Here is a 10,933-nt window from a genome sequence, read left to right as displayed (position 1 = left end):
ATGCTCCTCGATGATCTCATCGGATGAACCACGATGTCGAGGATTCAATCAATCCGTATACAATTCCCTTTGTCAATCGGTACGTTACTTGCCCAAGACTCGACCGTCGGTATCCCAATACCTTGTTCAATCTCGTTACCGGCAAGTCACTTTACTCGTACCGTAATGCATGATCCTGTGATCAACCACTTGGTCACATTGAGCTCATTATGATGATGCATTATCGAGTGGGCCCAGAGATGCCTCTCCGTCATACGGAGTGACAAATCCCAGTCTCGATTCGTGCCAACCCAACAGATACTTTCGGAGATACCTGTAGTGTACCTTTATAGTCACCCAGTTACGTTGTGACGTTTGACACACCCAAAGCACTCCTACGGTATCCGGGAGTTGCACAATCTCATGGTCTAAGGAAATGATACTTGACATTCGGAAAAGATATAGCAAACAAACTACACGATCTTTGAGCTATGCTTAGGATTGGGCCTTGTCCATCACATCATTCTCCTAATGATGTGATCCCGTTATCAATGACATCCAATGTCCATAGTCAGGAAACCATGACTATCTTTTGATCAACAAGCTAGTCAACTAGAGGCTCACTAGGGACGTGTTGTGGTCTATGTATTCACACATGTATTACGCTTTCCGGATAACACAATTATAGCATGAACAATAGACAATTATCACGAACAAAGAAATATAATAATAACCATTTTATTATTGCCTCTAGGGCATATTTCCAACAGTCTCCCACTTGCACTAGAGTCAATAGTCTAGTTACATTGTGATGAATCGAACACCCATGCAGTTCTGGTGTTGATCATGTTTTGCTCTAGGGAGAGGTTTAGTCAACGGATCTGCCACATTCAGCTCCGTATGTACTTTACAAATATCTATGTCTTCATTTTGAACACTTTCACAAATGGATTTGAAGCGACGCTTGATATGCCTGGTCTTCCTGTGAAACCTGGGCTCCTTGGCAAGGGAAATAGCTCCAGTGTTGTCACAGAAGAGAGTCATCGGGCCCGACGCATTGGGTATGACTCCTAGGTCGGTAATGAACTCCTTCACCCAGATTGCCTCTTGTGCTGCCTCCGAGGCTGCCATGTACTCCGCTTCACATGTAGATCCCGCCACAACGCTTTGCTTGCAACTGCACCAGCTTACTGCCCCATCATTCAAAATATACACGTATCCGGTTTGTGACTTAGAGTCATCCAGATCTGTGTCGAAGCTAGCATCGACGTAACCATTTACGACGAGCTCTTCGCCACCTCCATAAACGAGAAACATATCCTTAGTCCTCTTCAGGTACTTCAGGATATTCTTGACCACTGTCCAGTGTTCCATGCCGGGATTACTTTGGTACCTTCCTACCAAACTTACGGCAAGGTTTACATCAGGTCTGGTATATAGCATAGCATACATGATAGACCCTATGGCCGAGGCATAGGAGACGACACTCATCTTTTCTCTATCTTCTGCCGTGGTCGGGCATTGAGCCGTGCTCAATCTCGTACCTTGCAATACAGGCAAGAACCCCTTCTTTGACTGATCCATTTTGAACTTCTTCAATATCTTGTCAAGGTACGTACTCTGTGAAAGACCAATGAGGCGTCTCGATCTATCTCTATAGATCTTGATGCCTAATATATAAGCAGCTTCTCCAAGATCCTTCATTGAAAAACACTTGTTCAAGTAGGCCTTTATGCTTTCCAAGAATTCTATATCATTTCCCATCAACAGTATGTCATCCACATACAATATGAGAAATGCTACAGAGCTCCCACTCACTTTCTTGTAAATGCAACCTTCTCCATAAGTCTACGTAAACCCAAACGCTTTGATCATCTCATCAAAACGAATGTTCCAACTCCGAGATGCTTGCACCAGCCCATAAATCGAGCGTTGGAGCTTGCACACCTTGTCAGCATTCTTAGGATCGACAAAACCTTCCGGCTGCATCATATACAATTCTTCCTTAAGGAAACCATTAAGGAATGCCATTTTGACGTCCATTTGCCATATCTCATAATCATAGAATGCGGCAATTGCTAACATGATTCGATCGGACTTCAGCTTCGCTACGGGTGAGAAAGTCTCATCGTAGTCAACCCCTTGAACTTGTCGATAACCCTTAGCGGCAAGCCGAGCTTTATAGATGGTTACGTTACCATCCGCGTCTGTCTTCTTCTTAAAGATCCATTTATTTTCTATGGCTCACCGATCATCGGGCAAGTGATTCAAAGTCCATACTTCCTTTTCATACATGGATCCTATCTCGGATTTCATGGCTTCCAGCCATTTGTCGGAATCTGGGCCCGCCATCGCTTCTTCATAGTTCGAAGGTTCACCATTGTCTAACAACATTATTTTCAAGACAGGGTTGCCGTACCACTCTGGTGCGGAACGTGTTCTTGTGGACCTACGAAGTTTAGTAGCAACTTGATCTGAAGTTTCATGATCGTCATCATTAACTTCCTCTCTAGTCGGTGCAGGCACCTCAGGAACAATTTCCTGAGCTGCGCCACTCACCGGTTCAAGAGGTAATACTTCATCAAGTTCTACTTTCCTCCCACTTATTTCTTTTGAGAGAAACTCTTTCTCTAGAAAGGATCCATTCTTGGCAACAAAGATCTTGCCTTCGGATCTGAGGTAGAAGGTATACCCAATAGTTTCTTTAGGGTATCCTATGAAGACGCATTTTTCCGATTTGGGTTCGAGCTTTTCAGGTTGAAGTTTCTTGACATAAGCATCGCATCCCCAAACTTTTAGAAACGACAGCTTAGGTTTCTTCCCAAACCATAATTCATACGGTGTCGTCTCAACGGATTTCGACGGAGCCCTATTTAAAGTAAATGCGGTAGTCTCTAAAGCATAGCCCCAAAATGACAGCGGTAAATCGGTAAGAGACATCATAGATCGCACCATATCCAATAGAGTGCGATTACGACGTTCGGACACACCATTACGCTGAGGTGTTCCAGGCGGCGTGAGTTGTGAAACTATTCCACATTTCCTTAAGTGTGTGCCAAATTCGTGACTCAAGTATTCTCCCCCACGATCTGATCGCAAGAACTTGATTTTCTTGTCACGTTGATTCTCAACCTCACTCTGAAATTCCTTGAACTTTTCAAAGGTCTCAGACTTGTGTTTCATTAAGTAGACATACCCATATCTACTCAAGTCGTCAGTGAGGGTGAGAACATAACGATAGCCACCGCGAGCCTCAACACTCATTGGACCGCACACATCAGTATGTATGATTTCCAATAAGTTGGTTGCTCGCTCCATTGTTCCTGAGAATGGAGTCTTGGTCATTTTACCCATGAGGCATGGTTCGCATGTGTCAAATGATTCGTAATCAAGAGACTCCAAAAGTCCATCGGCATGGAGCTTCTTCATGCGTTTGACACCTATGTGACCAAGGCGGCAGTGCCACAAGTATGTGGGACTATCATTATCAACCTTACATCTTTTGGTATTCACACTATGAATATGTGTAACATTACGCTCGAGATTCATTAAGAATAAACCATTCACCAGCGGAGCATGACCATAAAACATATCTCTCATATAAATAGAACAACCATTATTCTCATATTTAAATGAGTAGCCATCTCGAATTAAACGAGATCCTGATACAATGTTCATGCTCAAAGCTGGCACTAAATAACAATTATTGAGGTTTAAAACTAATCCCGTAGGTAAATGTAGAGGTAGCGTGCCGACGGCGATCACATCGACCTTGGAACCATTCCTGACGCGCATCGTCACCTCGTCCTTCGCCAGTCTCCGCTTATTCCGCAGCTCCTGCTTTGAGTTACAAATGTGAGCAACCGCACCGGTATCAAATACCCAGGAGCTACTACGAGTACTGGTAAGGTACACATCAATTACATGTATATCACATATACCTTTAGTGTTGCCGGCCTTCTTGCCCGCTAAGTATTTGGGGCAGTTCCGCTTCCAGTGACCACTTCCCTTGCAATAAAAACACTCAGTCTCGGGCTTGGGTCCATTCTTTGGCTTCTTCCCGTCAGCTTGCTTACAGGGCGCGGCAACTCCCTTGCCGTCCTTCTTAAAGTTCTTCTTGTCTTTCTTGAACTTAGTGGTTTTATTCACCATCAACACTTGATGTTCCTTTTTGATTTCCACCTCTGCCGATTTCAGCATTGGATATACCTCAGGAATGGTCTTTTCCATCCCCTGCATATTGAAGTTCATCACAAAGCTCTTGTGGCTCGGTGGAAGCGACTGAAGGATTCTGTCAATGACCGCGTCATCCGGGAGATTAACTCCCAGCCGAGTCAAGTGGTTATGCAACCCAAATATTTTGAGTATGTGCTCACTGACATAACTATTTTCCTCCATCTTACAGCTGAAGAACTTGACAGAGACTTCATATCTCTCGACCCGAGCATGAGCTTGGAAAACCATTTTCAGCTCTTCAAACATCTCATATGCTCTGTGTCTCTCAAAACGCTTTTGGAGCCCCGGTTCTAAGCTGTAAAGCATGCCGCACTGAACGAGGGAGTAATCATCAGCACGTGACTGCCAAGCGTTCATAACGTCTTGGTTCTCTGGGATGGGTGCGTCACCTAGCGGTCCTTCTAGGACATAATCTTTCTTGGCAGCTATAAGGATGATTCTCAGGTTCCGGACCCAGTCCTTATAGTTTCTGCCATCATCTTTTAGCTTGGTTTTCTCTAGGAACGTGTTGAAGTTGAGGGCAACATTAGCGTGGGCCATTTGATCTACAAGACATAGTGTAAAGATTTTAGACTAAGTTCATGATAATTTAGTTCATCTAATCAAATTATTCAATGAACTCTCACTCAGATAGACATCCCTCTAGTCATCTAAGTGAAACATGATCCGAGTCAACTAGGCTGTGTCCGATCATCACGTGAGACGGACTAGTCAACATCGATGAACATCTTCATGTTGATCGTATCTTCTATACGACTCATGCTCGACCTTTCGGTCTTCTGTGTTCCGAGGCCATGTATGTACATGCTAGGCTCGTCAAGTCAACCTATGTCTATTGCGTGTGTAAATCTGGCTTACACCCGCTGTATTCGAACGTTAGAATCTATCACACCCGATCATCATGTGGTGCTTCGAAACAACGAACCTTCGCAACGGTGCACAGTTAGGGGGAACACTTTCTTGAAATTATTACGAGGGATCATCTTATTTAAGCTACCATCGTTCTAAGAAAATAAGATGTAAAACATGATAAACATCACATGCAATCAAATAGTGACATGATATGGCCAATATCATTTGCTCCTTTTGATCTCCATCTTCGGGGCTCCATGATCATCATTGTCATCAGCATGACACCATGATCTCCATCATCATGATCTCCATCATCGTGTCTTCTTGAAGTTGTCTCGTCGTCTATTACTTCTACTACTATGGCTAACGCTTTAGCAATAAAGTAAGGTAATTACATGACATTTATGTTGACACGCAGGTCATAAATAAATAAATAAAGACAACTCCTATGGCTCCTGCCGGTTGTCATAATCATCGACATGCAAGTCATGATTCCTATTACAAGAACATGATCAATCTCATACATCACATATATCATTCATCACATCCTTTTGGCCATATCACATCATACGGCACATGCTGCAAAAACAAGTTAGACGTCCTCTAATTGTTGTTGCAAGTTTTTACGTGGCTGCTATAGGTTTCTAGCAAGAACGTTTCTTACCTACGCCAAAACCACAACGTGATATGCCAATTTATATTTACCCTTCATAAGGACCCTTTTCATCGAATCCGATCCGACTAAAGTGGGAGAGACAAACAACCGCCAGCCACCTTATGCAACTAGTGCATGTCAATCGATGGAACCAGTCTCACGTAAGCGTACATGTAAGGTCGGTCCGGGCTGCTTCATCCCACGATGCCGCCGAATCAAGATAAGACTAGTAACGGCAAGCAAATTGACAATATCGACGCCCACAACTGCTTTGTGTTCTACTTGTGCATAGAAACTACGCATAGACCTAGCTCTGATACCACTGTTGGGGAACGTAGCAGAATTTTAAAATTTTCTACGCATCACCAAGATCAATCTATGGAGTCATCTAGCAACGAGGGAGAAAGGAGTGCATCTACATACCCTTGTAGATCGCGCGCGGAAGCGTTCAAGAGAACGGGGTTGATGGAGTCGTACTCGTCGTGATCCAAATCACCGATGACCTAGCGCCGAACGGACGGCACCTCCGCGTTCAACACACGTACGGTTGGGAAGACGTCTCCTCCAACTTGATCCAGCAAGGGGGAAGGAGAGGTTGATGAAGATCCAGCAGCACGACGGCGTGGTGGTGGAAGCAACGGTGATCTCGGCAGGGCTTCGCCAAGCACAGGGAGAGGGAGGAGTGTTACGGGAGGGAGAGGGAGAGGCCAGGGCCTAGGGTGCGGCTGCCCTCCCCCCCCCACTATATATAGGGTCCCTAGGGGGGCGCCGGCCCTAGGAATCCAATCTCCAAGGGGGGGCGGCGGCCAAGGGGGTGGCTTGCCCCCCAAGCCAAGTGGGGCGCCCCCACCCCTAGGGTTTCCAACCCTAGGCGCAGGGGCAGGCCCAAGGGGGGCGCACCATCCCACTTCCAGATGGCAACGGGGACGAAACCCATCGGGTTTTGCCTTCCCAAACCCATCCCCACGAGAAAATCGTAAACCCGTCCCCGTCCCCATCACCGTGCGCGGGGCTAGTTTTCTGCCCGTCCCCTAAACCCATCGGGTTTCGGGGAACCCACGGGGAACCCACGAGAAAATCAAAATATTTAAACAAACATAATGGCGACAAAGAATAACATTTCAGCAGCAAAACAAGCACATTTCAGCAGGATAACTTGAGCAAATTTCAACAAAAAAAACAATAGTAGATGGTTCAACAGCTATATAGAGTGTATTTCAGCAGATTTAAAGAACATACATAGTCTTTAACTTCTTGCGGACGTTGAAGTTGGATGGAGGCTCGGGAATTGGATTTGAAAGCCGTCTGCCTCCTCTTCCACGAAGGCCACGACCTGCTGCCCTTCCACCACCACCGCGCATAGTTGTAGTAGAGAGAGGAATGCGGCGAGTGGTTGCAGACTTCGTCGGCGGCACCGGCGGCGGCGCCCTTTCACCTGACTTGGGACGTGAAGAGGCTACCATGGGGTTCGTCACTGGTGGCGGCGCCCTTTCTCCAGATCAGACCGGCGGCGGTGGAGAAGACGTGGGGCTTGCCGGTGCAGATCGTGGTCGGCGGATCTTGCGAGATGGGATCGAGCCAGGCGGCGGCTGGGGTCCTACGTTTAGGGTTAGGTATTATGTGGGAGAGAGAGAGATGAGGGCTCGAGCGAGGGGGAAAGGAGCGAGCGATACTGGCCACCCAGCGAGGGGTTGGTTTGGCCTTCGACGCGGGGGGTGGGGGGGCTCGGTCGCTCAGGCTCGGTAGTTTTGGGTTGGGCCGCGCCGGAGCTGTGCTTGGTACAAAAAATGTATTTTGCCGGGTTTGCCGGGTTTCGGGTTCGGGGACTACGGAAACGGGTGCAAACCCACGAAACGTGTCGGGTTGTATAATGTGCCCAACAACAGCCCCGCGGGGATGAAAAGACGCCCATCCCCGTCCCCTAATAGGGTAAAAACCCGCGGGGACGCGGGTTTCGGGGCCCCATTGCCATCTTGAATCCCACTAGGGGCTGGTTCCCCTCCCACTTCAGCCCATGGGGCCCTCCGGGATAGGTGGCCCCACCCGGTGGACCCCCGGGACCCTTCCGGTGGTCCCGGTACAATACCGATTACCCCCGAAACTTTCCCGATGGCCGAAACTTGACTTCCTATATATAAATCTTCACCTCCGGACCATTCCGGAACTCCTCGTGACGTCCGGGATCTCATCCGGGACTCCGAACAACTTTCGGGTTACCTTATACTAATACCTCAACAACCCTAGCGTCACCGAACCTTAAGTGTGTAGACCCTACGGGTTCGGGAGACACGCAGACATGACCGAGACGACTCTCCGGTCAATAACCAACAGCGGGATCTGGATACCCATGTTGGCTCCCCATGCTCCTCGATGATCTCATCGGATGAACCACGATGTCGAGGATTCAATCAATCCCGTATACAATTCCCTTTGTCAATCGGTACGTTACTTGCCCGAGACTCGATCGTCGGTATCCCAATACCTCGTTCAATCTCGTTACCGGCAAGTCACTTTACTCGTACCGTAATGCATGATCCCGTGATCAACCACTTGGTCACATTGAGCTCATTATGATGATGCATTACCGAGTGGGCCCAGAGATACCTCTCCGTCATACGGAGTGACAAATCTCAGTCTCGATTTGTGCCAACCCAACAGACACTTTCGGAGATACCCGTAGTGTACCTTTATAGTCACCCAGTTACGTTGTGACGTTTGGCACACCCAAAGAACTCCTACGGTATCCGGGAGTTGCACAATCTCATGGTCTAAGGAAATGATACTTGACATTCGGAAAAGCTATAGCAAACTAACTGCACGATCTTTGAGCTATGCTTAGGATTGGGTCTTGTCCATCACATCATTCTCCTAATGATGTGATCCCATTATCAATGACATCCAATGTCCATAGTCAGGAAACCATGACTATCTTTGATCAACGAGCTAGTCAACTAGAGGCTCACTAGAACGTGTTGTGGTCTATGTATTCACACATGTATTACGCTTTCCGGATAACACAATTATAGCATGAACAATAGACAATTATCATGAACAAAGAAATATAATAATAACCATTTTATTATTGCCTCTAGGGCATATTTCCAACAATTACAATATGCCGGTCGATGATGCTGAGTGTTTGGAGCAAGCATCATTTATATAAATATATGTAATCTACTAGTATACATTATTCTGATTCTTACCATCCAATTTTCAGGAAGGAATGGGTGAGAATCTCGACACACCATCAATTGGGCTTATGTCTCAAAAAACTTCAGGACATACTACATGGAGCAGTATACGGAAAACAATTGTTTCAATGTCGTCATTCGTATACTGTCATCGAGAAACATGCGCACCATGTGTATATTGTGGACCCTATCCATACATCACAGTCACCAGAGGCTAAAATTCCGACGCATTTAGTAAAATTACAAGGATTCGTGAGGGAATTCAAAGACGCACTCGAAATAAAGCAAGTCGGCTGGAATTCCAATATATCTAGATGGCAACGTTTATTTTCGCTTGGTATTCCAACGAGCATAGACAGGTAATAAATTTATATATTTCATTGTCATAAACATTCAAAATACAAGCATTTCTTTTCGTTACCACAATATTCAATATAATATTAAGTTAGAAACTTGCAGGGATGTGTCCAATTGTTTTTTTTCTTTATGCTCTGGTGGAATGATAAAGAATTGGTTCGTCCAGTTTGCAAGGTGAATATTCTCCGTTACAGATTTTAAGACCTTCTGCGTAAAATACTCATGCTAACTTCATATATTGCTTTTGCAGGATGGATATAAGTTGAGGAAAATAATTATTATACTTGCTCAAATATCATCGAATGAAATAATTTCTTAATCGCATGAAGCAGATCTGAATTTGTAATGGATTTTTAGTTGGATCATCACTGTATATGTATGCATGTTGACTTTGCATTTTTTTTATCAATTTACATTGTAATTTAAGTGGACTTCAGTTATTAACCGATTGTGCCTTTGCTATCTTGTCTCCACATATGAAATTAACATGCATTATATTTATATAACTCTAATAAAATATTTAAAAACCCCGTGGCAATCCACGGACATTTTTTTGAACATCAGTACAGACACAAACGCTCATATAGACGCGCATACACTCATCCCTATGAACGCACACACGCACACCCTATCTCTATGAGCACCTCCGAAAGACCGAGCCGGCATATCATCTTGAGATTTACGAAGTCACCGTAGGCGCTTCGTCGTCGACGGGAACGTCTCCTTCCACTGAATGCGCATTGCCGGAAATTCTGAAATAAATCCAGAAATAAATGCGAGCATCAGAATTTAAACCCTGGTGGGTTAGGGATACTACAGCCCCTCTAACCATCGAACCATAGGTTGGTTCGCAATCCACGGACATTCTATTAGTACCTATGTGGCAAGGGGGGCGTTTCCTGGCACGTGTAACATGCACGGCTCGCCGTGCCGCTCCAACGGCGAAGCAGAGCCCTCGATATGTAAACAGAGGACATGCTGAGCGTAAAGAGCCGACAAAGATAGACGCCGAGCTGAAAGCAAGACCAGCCCGCCTGGTCCCTCTCCCTTGCGCGGTGCCGGCGGGGACGTCGGAGCTCGACCGGACCCGGTGACGATGGGGGAGCATGAGCTTGACTTGGCCATCATCTTTGTGGTCGGAGATGCATGCGTCGCCGGCAGACTAGTGGAGTAGGCTCCACCTCTCTTTTCTTTTCTAGTGGCCGGTGGTGACTTTGTGGCGGACCTTGACTAGCTCCCTCCATGGCGCCACGTTTTCTCCCAAAGCCAAATCCAAACCCAGCCTTCCTTTCTTTTCCAGTCGAGACTCACTCATGCAACGTAAAGGTGCCCAAGGTGTTTTCCTCGCGTTAGTCCAAAACATGTACCCACACTCGATTATAAAATCAGTTGGTTCAGCACGGATCCACTCACTCGATTATAGATAGATCAACTAATTGAGCACGTGGTTGATGGCGTTCGTTCGGAGTAGTAAAAGTGTACTATTCCTCTAGTCTAACCAAACCACAGGGGAGTAGTAGATACTTTGCTATGGCTGATTCGCAAAGGTATGCCCCTGGATAGTCCAAGTCTAACCAACCCCTCGAGAAGTACTGAAGAATCTCACGCAAGATCCTTGCTTCTGCACTTCTTTCGGATGCGGATATACTCCCTTCGTTTCAAA

Source organism: Triticum urartu, chromosome 7, assembly GCF_003073215.2.
Source record: "Triticum urartu cultivar G1812 chromosome 7, Tu2.1, whole genome shotgun sequence".
In the NCBI taxonomy this organism is placed as follows: Eukaryota; Viridiplantae; Streptophyta; class Magnoliopsida; order Poales; family Poaceae; genus Triticum; species Triticum urartu.
The sequence above is the reverse complement of the archived record's forward strand: the minus strand, read 5'-3'. Positions refer to the sequence as shown.